The sequence below is a fragment of the Agelaius phoeniceus genome, chromosome 3, assembly GCF_051311805.1.
Source record: "Agelaius phoeniceus isolate bAgePho1 chromosome 3, bAgePho1.hap1, whole genome shotgun sequence".
NCBI classification, from domain to species: domain Eukaryota; kingdom Metazoa; phylum Chordata; class Aves; order Passeriformes; family Icteridae; genus Agelaius; species Agelaius phoeniceus.
This window is the reverse complement of record NC_135267.1, coordinates 101,321,963-101,337,868: the sequence shown is the minus strand read 5'-3', so window position 1 is coordinate 101,337,868 and position 15,906 is coordinate 101,321,963. Positions and strand designations below refer to the sequence as shown.

Sequence of the window (15,906 nt, the reverse complement as noted above, 5' to 3'; positions counted from 1 at the left end):
TATCAGGTATGAGTACCTTGGAACACCTGATCAGTACATGGACCTGTCAGTTTTGAGTATGAAGGAGCCACGTTAACAATTCTTTACCTTCTGCTGAGAATATTCAGTTTTGTTTGGTTTTTTTTTTTTTTTAATCTAGCACCTATGTGAGGTGGGTACAAAAAGCTAGAAATATTAAGACAAATCCTAGATTTGCTGGTAAATATGATTTGGACTTACTCATATGAGGTGCCAGAAAAATGTACGTAGAACATCCACACTCATGCTCACCTGCTCACTCTTTCTGCTCCATTCATAAAACAAGACAAGAATAAACAAAGTGTGACGGGGAAAAAAACAAAAAGGAAACCAAAGAGAAAATGTGAGCCTCTCAACTGGAAGGACAATATGATGTTCATGGGCCTTCTCTTTTCCTCAGACTCACAGCTCCTCATGTTCCCCAAACTCTGGAGAAGGAAAGCAGAAGTGGCTTCTTCACAGAGCTGCTGCCCCAAAAGAAGAAACAACACCTACATGATCATGATTCCATTTCCCAATCTCTTCCTGCTCAAACTGCCAAAGAAAAGCCTGCAGTCTGCTTTCTCCACTCATTTCTAGCGGCGCCTGACATTTGCCAGGCAAACAATATCTCTGTTCAACATTGGAAATGTGCATCTCCTTCTCCTCCCATGAAGTTTGTGCTCGTCAACAAGGCAAGATTCCTGCACACATGCCAGACTCCCACTACAAAGAAAGATGGTGCTGAGAGGGACACTTGGGACAGATCTTGTTACTGGCAAATGGGATAGGAGAGGTAGAGATGCTTCTCATCGTGCAACCTTCTGGCCTCACTGGTGACTTTTGCATGAACAGCCGTGGATCTCCTATCTATCACCCATTTTAGGCACTGTTCTCCTACCCAACAGATACACCAACCTAATGCCCAAAGCATTTCAAGACCTTTTGTCTGCACTACAGTCTGTCAAAGAGTCACACTGACTCTCATGTCACAACAGTAATTACTGCAGCCACTACAACAATTAACATACTGCAGTTGGGTTTTTTGAGTAAGAGAGCAATTTCTTGCAGAGTTGCACAGCAACAGCTGCACAAGTCCATAGGACTTCTTATTCAGGACTTCATCAGTACAGGTAAGACAGGAAAGTCAATACACCACCTATGCTAGAAACGAAAAAAAAAAAAACCAAAACAAAACAACAAAAAAGCAAATCTGTAGCCCAGTAATTACTTTGATGAACTTTAAAATAGGCATTCTATATTTTTTTATGCTGGATTGTGATAACTCTGTGTCCTGTAACAGAAATCCTAAGTATTTAGACATTATAAGAATAATGGAGAAGAAAAAAGGGACTTAGCAACATACTAAGGCCTAAACTGAACAGTCAGAAGGGGAAAGTTTCTGCTGGGATTGCAGAAGGTTGGTATTTTATACCCCCATATGTGTATTTCTCTCAACATCACATACCGTCTTTGAAAAATTACAGTAAAGAAATGCAAGAAATTAATCCCCCCATCACACAATTTTAGGATCCTCTACAAACCCAGGAACCATCGCATTCCTACACGGCTTATGGAACCAACAAGCCCTTTTAGCGCTCCACATCCCAGTCTATCCTGGCTGCCATGCGCCGGAGGAAAACACTAAATACTTGCTCTAGACGTTAGCTCCCAGCCGGCCATACCTTATGGAGAACACGCCAGGAGTATCTCCCGGAGGCCGTCGTCATATCTCTCCCCGTAGCATCGTCGGGAATGCTGCCGGGGACCTGCGGGACAGTGACCGCATGAGGGAGGCCCAGCCTCACGCCGACACCTCCGCGCCCTCCCCGCGCCTCCCGCCGGGCACCGCCCGCTGCCCACCGGGGGTTACCATGGAAATTCGGAACGGGGAATTGCAGGGAAGGAGGGAAAGCGGGCCGCGGGCAGCCCCCCCCCTCCCACCTCCCCTCGCGTCCCTCCGCTCCGCCGCCCGGCCCAGGCCGCCCGGGCCGCCCACACAAAGGGCACCCGGGGAAATTAAACTTTCCCGGCCGCTCCCCGGGGGAACCCCGGCGGCGGGCGGGGGCGGGAGGCGGCGGGGCTGGCGGCGGGAGGGCCCCCCGCGCTGTACCTGAGGCGCCGGGCGGGATGCGCGGCCTAGCGCGGCTCCTCCGCCGCGACACGTCGGTGCCCCCGCGCAGGGCGGCGCAGGAAGGGCCCGGGCGGCGGCGGGAGGAACCAGGCCCCGCCTCTGCCACCGCCCGGGGGAGGAGCCGCGGCCGAGGCCGGCGGAAAGGGCCGCGCTGCCGCCCGCGGTGGGGTAGTGGTGTCGGTCCCGTGGGCGCCCGCGGTGCCGGCATTTGGGAACCCTCGTCACCGAACTCCTCCGCGGGTGCTCCGCAGCCGGTTTGACTCAGATTTATATTTTAGGCTGCAGTTCTCCCTCAGGCCACAGAGGCTGCTGGAATAGAGGGGTGCGTTAGGTGGCACTGAAGCAGTAGCAGCCTCGTGCCTGGTCGTGCCTTAAACAGGCTTAAATTCTCGGCCGTAGCGCTGTGCCAGTCAACAAAACACAGGGAACCTCTGATTAATTAACAACAGCGATTCCGGCTGTACTTAATAACATAAGCGTGTGGCTATGGGCACGAGTGTGGAAATCCATGGGTTACACGGGTTCACGCCTGGGCTTGCAGCTCAATAACTCGTGTTTGTGTCTGGTGCTGGCCCCAGACAGACTGGGCTGAAGATGTTGTTCTCTCCTTGGTGGTCAAGGTTGGCAGAGTTTGGTTCGGTACAACTTGTTCTGCAGACTCAGCCAGTAAATCCCAAATGAGTATCACCAGGATCAGGAACTCCTTGATGACTTCCTTGAGAGATGTGTATGACCTGACCAGTGCTCACCCTTTATAAAGTTGAGTTTAAAGAGCAAAAAATGTGACACTACCAGAAAGAAAGACTAGTTTAATATTACTATTACTTCATAACCGTGGGCTTCAGCGTCAGTGACCATCCATTATACCTTTCATAGATATGCTTTAGAAAATAAAGACATGCTTTAGAAAATAAAGATGTATCTTCTCATGCTTCAGAATTCCATCCATGGCTTTCTGGAGTTAATATTAGCACAGCTCAAAAAGACTTCATAGGAAGCTAGAACAGCAAAAGCAGTCAAAAAACACAACTATGTTAAATATTAAATGCTTGTTAGGAAGCCAGTGGGGATTTCCCTCCAGCAACCTGTAAATGTCACTCACAATATTTTCATAGCATATTTTCCCCTACGCAGCAAAGAAATCTCTTTGTGCCTTACAGCCTCCAATGTTCTCAGACGCTCCTCTTGGGCAAAACATGGTGGATTGGGCTTTTTCTGGGTTTTTTTCCCCTTGGGGGTCACATTAGTTGGAGTCTGCCTGACTCCTAATCTCTAAAATATGACACAGCAGCAATAAAGTGAGCAAAGAGATCATGAACATAATGTAAAACTGATTGCTGTGTATTGATCCAGACGGCAGAAGGACTGAGTTTGCAGAATTTAGTCCCATGGATAAAGGTAAGGAAATTGTAGAGGCTGTAAGAGGGAGGTGGTGTTAGCCCTGTCCTCCCCAGGGTTCTGCTTTATGTTACTTCCTCTTGAGCCAGAAAAAAATCCTCAGCTGTGTGGGTTGAGGATGGCATTCCTGCCTCAGCATTGCTGCCAGCTGGCTGGGAGTGTCTCCATGGCTCCTGCAACCGCTCACAATTGAGTTGGAAAGTTTAGGTTTGCCCAGAGTTCACAGTTTGCTTTAAGTAGTCTGACCTTCTGGAATTGGACCTGAGAGTATCTATATAACCTCTTTCCACTAGCAAATAAACAGATGGGAGGGGATGGGAAGAGAGTGGAAGGAAAAAGGAAAGGGAATCCCCAGCAGAGAAGCAGCTGTATGTGATTATTAACTACAGACACTGGTTTTGAGGGGAAAGCCCTTCCTACAAGCTTAGTGGTAAACCAATTTTCCCCTCTTTAGTCCTATGAGTCAGCCTGAGGCTGAAGGTGAGTCCTGCAGCATGGATACAATTTTCCATGCCTCCCTTTTATGAATCATGGGTTGATCCACTCACTGCTGAAATGTGTCCAGTCCTGGTCAGCAACTGAGCCAGAGCCAAGTCCAGCTGTGCAGGACTGACCTCAGTGCTCAGCTGTTGAGGTTCACAACACTGTTCTTGCAGCATCTTCACTGAGGCAGGGAGCTATCCCACTGGGTTCATCTCAGTGAACTGGTCAGAGCAGCTTTAAGAAGAAATTTTGCATCAGTTGCTTAGCATGAAATGACCTTTATGTAGAGCTGGCTTACCCCTCAGTTGACATTTGCCCAAGGAAGCCCAGAAAACCTTGGGTCTGTGTTTCTCTTGCACCAGAGAGGTACTTTCAAAGCCAGTAATTAATTGTGTCAGAGATGCAGGGGAAAGCCATACCGTCAAAGTGACATTTGAGCCATGCACCCTCCCATGACTTTAATGTTTTCCAGTTGCATTGATAAGAGTCATGTTATCTGCTCATGCAGGGAAAGTAACAAACTGTTTGATTTTCTACCTTATTGACATTATCTCTGAGCTAAATGTTGTTACTGTTCTGCTGCATTTTGTATTAACAGCAAAGCCCTCTGTTCCCCTTGGGAAAAATAAACTAGAGCTGCATCATCTTTGTGGATCAGAAGGAAAGGATGACAGCCATGAGGTTGCCTCCTGCTGCTTCCTTTTCTGACTGTCACCTTTCTGTTAAACCCCGTGGTGGCAGTGACAACGCCAGTCCAGCCTGAGAAACCTCCTCTCCTCCAGACTGTAGGAGACTCGGTGGGTGATTTCTGGAGACTTTGAGAAGAAAGGCTGCTTTAAAGCATAACAAAGCTCCCCAAGGCACGTGGTGTGGCTGGGCTTGTGAACTGTGGTGTTCGCAGTCTGGATCGCTCTGTGGGTAAGAACAGCCAGCAGAGCGGGTGAGGTGAGGAAATTGTGAGTCAGTCAAGCATAGTTCACTTGTTCTGTTGTCAGTCTACCTCCTCACATACAGCTTATGTCCACAAAGTCTGCTTTTATGAGAGCATTTCAGTTATCTGTGCTTCCTACTGATTGCTTAGGGCCACGTCAGCTCTGCAGGGCAGTGTGACTCAGCCCAACAAACACCCTTACCCTGGGCACACAGGACATAGTCCCACAAAGGCTCTTCCAGGGAAAAACTCCAACCCCAAGTAGCTTTAGCCAGGAAAATCTTTCTACTGCTGCTTTTTCATCTATGTGAGTTAAACTGGCATTCTTATAAAACAACAGAAATATGACAGGGTTTTTTCCTACACTCATGCCAGCTCAGGAGTCTTCGGTAGAGTCTTCCTGGAAAAGAAATGGGAAACAGTGAGTTTTGTGCTGTAGAAAATAAACAGTAAAAAGAACAAAGTAGCTCAATGTTTTCTCAGATACAAGAGACATTAAAAAAATAAGGAAATGTTTATTACTGCTCAATGGCATAACTTGCAGCCAACTGTTGTAAAAGCTGGGTCATCTCTAGGAATACCTGACCTCCTTCCTTGAGATGTCATAGTGTTTCAGAAGGTCTTTGCTTACAGGATCCTGGTACCACTAGCTTTCATTTTTCCATAGAAAACCTTTGCTCAGCTTGCTAAAAACTGAAGAAGGTACTGCAATCCATAGGGAATGTGAGGGAAAATAGTGATTAAATGTAATTAGAGGGGCAGGTCCCCCAGGAACCCTGAGTGTAGTGGGTAATCTTGTCTCTAAAAGGGCAGCATTAAGCAATGATAGGAACAACCAACCTTTGAGGAAAAGCTCTACTTGGAGGAAGTAAGGGATATAAAAGAAATATGTAAAGTAATGAACACTGCAGAGAAGGCAGATGGAGAGCTTCTGCTCTTCTTGTCTCAAGTGATGTGAAGGGATATTAAGACTGAATATTTCATGCCAGTAGCAGGGAACATATTTCCAGACCTTGTTTAAGTGGAGTGTGGTGCTCAGTGCCACAAGAAACCTTTTGACAGGAGCTTAGGAACATGCAGAATGGGATGCCAGTTTTATAGGGCAACTCGCTCTCAAAATTAACACAGACAACAATTTTGAAGATTATTTTTATCATGTCAACCAAATGCTAACTGGTGGAACTCAGGTTCAGACCTCTGACTGGCCCACCTCAAGGGCTACCCCTTCCCATGGCTCTTTCCAGGATAGTTTCTTAGAAGATGCCATCAAGACACTGTCATAACATAAGGATGACCCATAAAACTGGGATGCCAAGTCTCTCCTGGTGCTCCTGAATGCCCTGGCATGTATTCCTCCATGTCTGCAAGGGTAGCAGAGCTCCTCCTGGCTCCAGGTCATTCCTCAGCACCTTAGACATGTTGCAGATGTGGCTGCATTTCACACAGTTCTTGGTTTCTCTTGGTCTCCAGTAAAGAGGCTGCATAAAATTAAAAGCTCTTTCTTCTGTATCTGGAGTGAGTCCATTTTATCAGATAGCTGTTTATTCTGATGGAGTACATCAATACCTGAGTCATCAGGAGCTCTGGCTTTCTTTATGTCAGCTTTCCAGGCTAGCTTGTTATATGCACTGCTCCCTTTCAATCCAGCCATGGCCACTCCAACATTACAAAAGGAGGATTTCTAGTGAGGTGCTTTCAGGAAAGTGTCATGGAAAACAGTCTGGTCCAAGCAGCACCTCAGGCAAGCAAAAAGCTCTTGTTTCTGAGAATACGTATGAGTCAAAATGTGTAGTTTCAAAGCAAGTGATGGTCGGGGAAAAAAAAAAAAAGAAAAAAGTGCAGAAAAAATGGACCATGTTGGTACTGAGGGAGTAGAGCTGGCATCTTAGTGACTTTTAAAGAGAAGAATTTGATTCTAGGTACCCCAGGGCTCAGTTTCATTTTAAAGATCAGAGGTAAAGGCCCTGAGTTGTAGATGTTTTTAGACTTTGCTCTTGTCTAGGTTGCAAGACCTGTGGGTAGAGGGTACAGCCAAGTTCACTCGTAGCTAGTGTAGGTGTCACACACATACTGCTGAGAGGAAAACCACACACCTTTCTGCATTTTAAAACTCTGCAACTGAGAGGCTGTGGAATGATGAGGGTGCCAGATTAAACTGAGGAAGTAGCACCTTCACTGCAGGCTGGCCCAGCCAGCAGCTTTCTGAATTGTGCCTCAGTTCTGTCTTTGACCTTGACTGGAAATCCCAGGGATTAAAGCAGGTCCACAGGGAAGATTTTTTTCCTCTAAGGGCATGCTAGGTAACAGCCATTATTAGGAGAGGGATCTGTGTGAAAAGCATCATCAGGTCTTTGAGGGCACAGTTTGCTCATACCCTGAGCTCATCTCAGCTTCAGAGCTACTGCTGGGGTTTGATTTAAGTCAAATGTATTTCCAGCAACCGCTCTGCATTACAGCAGATGGCAGCCTTTCCCCAGACTTCCAGAAATGAGGAGCACCTGGATTTCAGACAGTCGTGTCTTTTCTTGTTCCCTGGTGTCTGCTAGCGGCAGCAGAAGCATCTGTAGGAACCAGCAACTGATTCAATGCAGCTAGAGATAGAATCAACACTGAAATCTCCTCCTTGCATTTGGAGAGCTTGGCTTCTCACCAGAGGGTGATCAGCTCTTGCAGCACATCTTTATTCATCTAGGATGATGTTTCCCTTTCAGCTTATATCAGAGTTCAACATTGAAGCAATTAAAAATCCATGCTAATTCATTTCTTCACCTTGACAACAACACATAACAGAAAACACATCATCCTTGGTGGGGAGTATGTCAAAATCAAAGTGATATTTCTCAGCACTTGACATGCTGTATTAAAAAGCACCTCTGTTAAGAGACCTACGCAGCTGGCTGAATAAACTGTGGTGTGGGTGAGGCCTCAAATTACTTCATCTGCTGGTGACTTTTCAAAAGAGACTCAGATATGCTCTGTGGATTCACCCAGCCCTGAAAAGTAAGGGGGAAAAGTGATCAGCACTCTTCTGTCCTGCCCCTTTTTGTTCCAGAAGAGGAATGCTTACTGGGACAGGGGTGTTTGAGATGACCATAGCCAAGCTCTTTCTAATACCTCCTGGATCCTTGGAAGCATTTCTTATTGCCACATAGCAACTCTTGTCAAAAAAAAAAAAAACAACAAACTTGTCCAAACTGTGTTTTTATACCTACCTGACTGGGATTAGTCAGGCCTAGGGGTCTGTTTCACAAGCATGAGAAAGATGCAAAGATATCTTCTTCTGGGAGGTTGCTCCTGATGGAAACACAAAAGAACACAGATTTACTTCTACATAGGCTCTGCTTTCAATTTCTACTTTTTATCCTGCTTCTGTTCTCACAAGACATGTTAATGGCATCCAGATGCTTATTAACATGCTTCATAGTAAGAACCAGAGACAGGAAATACAGGCCAGATGAGGAAGAGAAGAGCTTAAACAACAGTTAAGAGAGATGAGAGAAATCCAGACTCAGCAGGGTCAAGTCAAATTTACTCTGGAACCTTCAAGAAGCAGATCAAATTGTGGTCAGTTGAACGATACTACAAACTCCAGGGAACAGAAGAGGTCCCACAAGACAGAGAACCTATTAGCAATAGTTAGGGGGACATCCAAATACAGCTTTAATTAATCCTAAAGACCCACATAAGCCTTAAAGCAACTGCTAGGGGCTTAGAAAAAAAAAACAGGCCGTGTCTAATCAGCTCCATTCCTCTCTTTGATAAGGCAGCTGGCCTGGCAACTGGGAAAGGGAAGTCACGGATGTGCTGCATCTCCCCATGAATCGTGCAGGGTAACGCAGCCACCCAAGGAAAGGGTGCAGACCGTGTGGCTGTGAGCTGAACAGGCAGGGCAGTTGTTTGTGCTCAAGGTGTAACATCCATCATGTCCCCAGCTCTGTGTGCCACATCAGCCACTGCCATGGTGGTTGATCAGCTCCTGAAGAGCTAGGAGCTGGATTTCTGTGCAGATGATACCATGTGGGATAGGAGACCCAAGGAGACAGAGTTAACTTCACACAGGAAATCACCATCAGCGAGGAAATGACCCCAATTCCCCATGCTATACTCAAGGCATCGGAGTTCAGGAGCATCTTTTCCTTACAGGACATGCGTACAACTCACCCTCAGTTCAGCTTTTAATGAAAAAACCACTTAAAATACTCTTCCACCAATGTAGGCAGTCCACAAAGCCTGCTGCAGACTGCTGCTTCCAGCTGCCCTCTTCTTTCCCAGTTCTGTAGAGAAATCTGGCTAACGAGGAATCTCAAGGCCATTCCACTGCTCTTCTCCCATCTTCCTGGCTGCATTCATTATTAATAAAGCCTCATTAAATTTTAATAAAATGAATATCAGGGGTTTACAGCTTTGTAGGCACCTTTCCTCCTTTTTTTTTTCCTTCCAGGTCTATTTGTTGGACAAATTTATTCAATGTCACACAGGGGAAGGTGCCAATCGATACGTTTTGCAGGAAGTTGCTTTTTTGCTTTATTTCCAAACTCTGCAGAAGTGCCTGGAATATGAAAGCTTTTGCTTTGAGTTGTTTCTTTTTCTTTAAGAAAGCAAACCCTAAACAGTAGGTAGATATTTGGTCCCAACTTGCTCTTCGGTTTACTTTAGTAGATACAAGTTTATGAGTTCTACAGTTTTAGAGTAGATCTGAGGTTATGAGTTCTATAACTGAGCCATGGACCAGGCTGCCTGGAGACATGGTGGAGTCATTACTGCAGATTTTGAAAGAGTAAGGATGTTAAACACTTGGAAGAAGTATTTGGGTAGAACCACCCTGCCACAGGGCAGACAAATGAAGGAGAGGACATTGCATGGATCTGTAGTTACACGATGAATAACATATTTTTAAATCAGCTGGTGCAAAGAAACTTGCATCTCAAACTTGCAAAAAACTTGTTTGATGTAACCTGGGAACTCTTATTGGTAGTTGTTGTTTGTTTGGGGTTTTTTTTTTCCCTTTTAAATAGTACAGGAACTCCAGACACCCTGATTTTTTTGAGTATCAAGAGCAAAGGTGGATTAAGTATGCCCCATCCTGGGGACTCCTATAGCTGCTCTTCTCTTTCTTGGATGTGTCCTGGGGAAGCCAACCTCAGACTACCACTTTTATACCTTCTATTCTGTGAATGAGCCCCTAAATTACAGTCTGAAAGATTGTTTGGAGCCAGCAGATCCTAAACTTTTTGCATGATACTATTCAACGTATTCTTTGCTGCAGAAGCATAAATAGAGCCTGGCTTTATTAACCATTAGCCTACAAAGTTGAAAGTATAACAAAATGCAGACACGCATGGGCTATAAATATATTTATGTTGTTGTGAGGAACACTAATCCCAGGCCTCTATAGTATGAAAAACTCTCCACTGTATGAATAATGTGTATTTGGCAATATTGGTGTAGGGCCCAAGGGGATGGGTTGTTGTCTGAGGGTTTTAGAGCTGGCACAGGCTCCAGGCAAACCCCACTTTTGTGTAGTCATTTAGCCTGCTTTGGTGACAGCTTTCCCTGGCAGTCAGCAGCCAGGAGCTGCCAAGGACTTTGCCATGAGCATGATTCATCATTGCCCAAAGGTGCCTGAACACACCTTCTGCTGCTCCTGCTCCAGAACAGGTGGAGTGAGATTTCCAAGTGATAACGAGTGACGCTGGCAAAAATTGCTGAGTAACACTGAAAGCCCCTGGAGCAATGGTGAAGCTGAGGTCATTGGCACTGCTGATCCTGCCTCCTCAGGAAAGCTGCTCTGGATCCACTTTTAATGTATTAAAAGTGAAAAAGTATTAAACATCCATGCCCTGGGTAGTTAGGTGGCATTTAAAGGCCTGCTGATTGCTTTAGCTCCCCTTCAAAAGTGAAGCAAGCTACTTCAACAGCTTTGCTGTGCAGAGCCTGGGCCCAGCAGTGTCCAGATGGTCACTGTGTCCACAGGCTGTGGGGAGGCCCAAATCCCTGTGACCCATCTCAGGCAACATTCATCCTCCAGCAATGGTCAAAGGTGACACCACAGCTTCATCCTGGGCTGGGATCCATGGACATGTCCCCACTACAGAGCAACACTCCAGGGAAAGGCAGGCTGGGCAGGAGAGCTGCCTCAATCATGACCTCTGAATCTATGGCAGTTTAGGGCCTTCCAGCCCCTCTGAGGTTACAACTCAGGGGATTGTCCAGGCAACGCTAGAATGGGCACACCTGCAGCACAGTCCTATGGAGACTTTGGAAACTGCCACCCCTGTGCCAATGGGAAGCACAGGACAGAAGGGAAAGGGGCCAGTTAAGAAGCCAGGCTACCTCTGTGTTGCTTAGGGCACACTGAACAGATGATGGCATCACTGGAAGCTGCATTTGCTTTTAATTGTCCTCATTCCACTGAATAACTAATTCTCTCCTCCTCCCACACAACAGCAAAAAAAAAAAAAAAAAAAGCAAGCATGGGATTTTTGGAAAGGATGAGTTGACTCAATTCCTTTCATCAAGCGCATGACAGCAAGCTGCAGTTTTTAGCTTTGCATCCAGGCAAGTTTAGAATATTGCTGCATGCATTTGTTTTGTTTCAAATCTTCTGGGATCAGCTAAAAATATTATTTTGGAGAGATGTAGATATGGAAGCACTGAAGGCTACATGTTCATCCAGCTCTGAAACTGCAGCCAACCAAAGGGAATGATGGGTAGATCCCAAGTGTAAGATGGTTTTATTAAAAAGTTATTTTACAGAGAGCTGGGAAGTGGGAGGCACTTGGAATCTGAGCATGATCCAGGGAAAGTGGATCCCTTCAGCCCAGAGTGTTTCCCAAGAGCCCAGGAAAGCCACTGTTCTTCTCTCATCCTTGACCAGCTTGTTTTCCAGCATTTTCCAGGACAGACTGAAGGGAAACCCTATCTAGGCTGAAAACTAGGTGACCAAAAACACTCTCAAAATACATTTTTCAGGTCCTGGGTCCAACCAACATAGGCCAATGCATTAAAATTCACATATTTTAATAGAATCACTTAAGAAAAGGCATAATCACAAGGAACACGACTTAGAAACTTTCAGATAAATATTTGCAGAGAAAAGTGAAATTAATTTTTTTTCTTCAGGGGGTGTTGAAACAGAAACAAATATAAGGGTCAAGACAATTGTATAAATAAGCAGACAGGTAATTTTGGGAGTGAGTAGCAAAGAAAACAGACATAAAGGAGTTTTTCCCACTGGTTTAACTGTATTTAACCACACTTAAATCTGACTGACAACATGAACTATCATGTCCTCCTTCCTCTCCCTGTGCCGCTCACGCTCCGTGCAGCACTCACAGGGTATCCTCAGGAGTCCATGTGCTATGCCAGGGCTGGAAAAGGGGAAGGCTTTTCAGGAGACCTTTCCACTACAAAAAGGAAAAATAGACCAGCCTGGCATGTGTTTAAACTCCAAAGAACTCCACTCTCATTGTTTTTATGGAAGGCAGCAGATCTCCAATGGCAATCTCAGCACAGAGCTGGTACTACAGATGTAGACAAGGTAGAGGAAAGAAGTCAGAGCAGATTAATTATTTACTCCTGCCTCAGAGCTGTTTAGTGGTCCAAAGTCAAAATAAAAACATTACAATATTGCAGGTATTGCCAAATTGCAGAGAAGTTTTCTTTGCACCAGGAAAGTCCTTCTTGGAGTTGATCTTGAGGTCATTTGTACTCCCATGAAATATCTCAGCCCCCTGCACGGGAGCAATGGGCTCTCTGCAGGGCTGGCAGAACCCAGGATTTGCTGGTGCTTCGCTGCTATCACAAACATATATCCTCACCAGCAGAGCCAGGCAAACACCACAGCCAGCAAACAGTGATGCTGGTGCTGGTTCCCATCCCCTCCTGCCAGCCCTGCAAGATGGACAGTAGGACAAGGACTGGGAACTGGGCACAATAGCAACAAACCCAAGAGTGGCAGCAAGTGGGCAGGGAGCTCCTGCCTGCCAGAGCTGGCACTTTGCCTCTGGTTACTCATCTTCCCTGGAGCTTAGCCTCGAGGAATGCAGCCCCAGGCGATGCATTCCTGATCCCACAAGGGCTTGTGCTGGGCAAGGCAAACAGGACCTGCTTCTGCAGGCACCTGATCACTGTGACTGAGGAATGGGCTGTATTGCCAGGGCTGGGAGGCACAGGGAGGATGGGCAGCAGCATCTCAGGAGGGTCCAAGGCAGAAACATAAAGATTCAGGCACTGGGGCTTACAGCTAATGCCATTCCCTAAGGCTGCACTGATCCCAGCCTCATGTGCATCCGAGGCCACAGGTCCTGCTGTGGTTCCCAGAGGCTGGGTTTGGCATGGCTGCTCTCACAGAGGCACCTAAGGCTTGAGGGAATAAAAGCCCATTTTTTCTGCTCTTTAAATCTGCCCCCTTTTGCTTTCAGATATGGAAGTGGACCAAGAACCAGAGCTGAAGGTGATGGCTGCTCTTGCTGCAGTAGCACCCATTAGTGTTTCCCCACTGGAATATAGGAGGAGGATGATACTGCCTCCCAACAGCACAGTAATGTAAAGCTGTTCTCCAGGAGGAAATGGGAGACTGAGCTCCTGCTGCTGGCCTGAAAGCAGCACCTGGGGAGGGGCAGGACTGCTGCTGGCCCTGCAGAGGCAACACTTGCCAAGGATCCCTGGTCCAAGTCACAGGAACCATCACAGCTCCTGCAGAGATGCTTTCCTAGATCTTCTTTACAGTATGCACAACACTGCAGGTAAAAGTGATCTGCCACAGTCACAAAAGAACCTTAGAAACTGCATTTCTAGGATGATCACAGCCCTTATGTTAAAGCCAAGTGCTACAATTAAAAATAGACGAGCTCTACCAGTGTTTTTACAGAAAGGGATGAGCCAAGACAAGGACCACGAAATCTGGTCTAATTCAACAGCAACCAGGCCTAATCCAGGCTGAAAGACAGCATGCAAGTAGCTGTAGGCATAAGGGTAGATTTATATTGCAAAACTGGAAATGTATTTTTAGAATTGAGCCTAGAAAGTGTCACTTCAGGAGGAGATCAAGCACGTCATGGCAGGATCACTATGGGATTTGCAGAGCACCTTCCAACACAGGAGTCTCCTGAGGTGACTTCATGTTAAACTGTCCAGAAGACCAGGCTCATTCCTGCAGGTGTAACAAGCCCTGCACAGCTGGGATGAGAAGGCCTCATCCCCAGCCTGCACCACACTGCTCAGGGCCACACCAGGCACTCCTGGGGCTGCTCCAACCCAGTGGCCAAGTGGCCAAGTCAGCAAAGGAACCACAGCACTCCGTTCTCCCCAGGAGAGCCACAGCAACCTCCCTGTCTATGCTCCTGCCCTCCTGGCCAGCACCCTGTGCTGCCCCACTTCTGCTTGAGGAAAAAACACAAAAACAAAACAAAAGGGCTTTATTAGCCAGCTGCTGCTTTCTGGCAGTGTTAAATCCATGCAATTTCCTACAGCTGAAAGGCAAATTAGTTCATTAAATCACCTGCTTTACACATTGCACTGCCCAGATCAGGGCAGCCACACACAAACCAGAAAACCGGCTGCTCATATCCAAAGGCACTTCTGCAGAGCTTCACTGAACTTTAAGGCTAGAAAAGTACCCACACTTAATGTGATTTTCCCATTGAATCCCTTATACCTGCAGTGGTATCCCAGGGAACAGTCCTGTCCCATCTGCTGCTTGCATCACCATTGCTTCTTGCCAGTCCAGCAAACCTTTAAAAGCAGGTGAAGGCCACAGATCTCACCTGGAGCTGGTCTTTGCAGCTGCAAGGGGCTGCTTTAGGCTGTCACAAGTGGAGCTGTGATTGTCTTAAAACCAGCAAGGTGCCACCTCTTGCAGCACAAAATTTGTTCAAAAAGATTTGCCTTAAAGTTCAGAGTGCTTCAGCCATCTGTTTGAGTACTTTTAATCTGAAATTCACTTTACCATTTACAGAGGACTATTGCAATCATTTATCTAAGAACAGAAGCCTGGGGGTACTCAAACAGGGTACCACAGCTAGAGATGCTGTTGTTGATGATGGAACTTGATCCTCAAACTACTCAAACATTGCTATTCTGCCTTTAACGGTGGGACTTCCCTGTCTCAAGTGTTTGAATGCCCATGTTCCACCCTTCTAAAAATGGGATTAAACAAGCCCAAATTGGGTGAAGAAAAGTACAAACCAGGCAGAATTTGCCTGGTGGGGCAATGTGGGGCAGACTGAAGAGTGACCTTAGCCTAACACTCCCCAGAGACACAGCCAGTTCTGCTCAGATACCTTTGTCTTGGATGTCTTTTTTTTGAGGGGGTGAGGAGTGGGGTAGAGAAGTACAGTGTAAGCATAATGTACCATCTTAAATGGGGTAGGGCTTTAATAAGGGCTGCACATTGGGCATGACCCTCTCTTCTTCCCCTCTGCAGTTGGGTGTGCCTGTACCCAATTGCACCCCTGGCTCTGCATCAGCCTCCAGCTGGGCCTCCAACAGCACTTCCCATATTCCTCCTACCATCCCATGCTCCATCTGTGCTCACAGTTCAGCTCTGTGTTACTCATACTGCTTTGTAGCTTTCATCGTGTTCTTTTCTGGTTTTTCATGTTCCTGTAGTCAACAAGATCAGGACCAGAGAAATGTCAATTTGATTTTGTGGAAGACAGAATCAAGAGCTCTTTGTAATTTTAAAATTTTGTTCAGTTTTTGCTTACACTTCAGTATTTGTAACTTACTCATTTAACTGTGTCATTTAAACAGCAATCTCACCTTTAACACAGAGTTAAATATAAAACACATTGAGAGGACACATCTGAAAGGAGCCGTTCAAAGCCATTACCAGGGAAAACGTCCAAAGTCTTTACAGCTGCTGCTTCTCTGTGCTCTTAATCCATATGTGCAGAACAGAGGTGACACCTGAGGTGACAACAGAAGGGCCATCTCCAGCCCTTTCCCATCTCCTGGAAAC

General features: G+C 46.3%; 1 protein-coding gene across 2 annotated transcripts in view; it reads right to left on the bottom strand.

Moving 5' to 3' along the window:
- Positions 1-2,263, bottom strand: part of VPS54 (VPS54 subunit of GARP complex) — a 48,557-nt gene extending 46,294 nt beyond the window's left edge. For both annotated transcript variants that reach the window (XM_054629006.2, XM_054629009.2), the window contains exons 1-2: positions 2,111-2,263; positions 1,683-1,766 (exon numbers count right to left, since the gene is read on the bottom strand). The gene's annotated coding sequence lies outside the window, so the exon portion shown is untranslated. The remainder of the gene's footprint in view (positions 1-1,682; positions 1,767-2,110) is intronic.
- Positions 2,264-15,906: the final 13,643 nt, after the last annotated feature.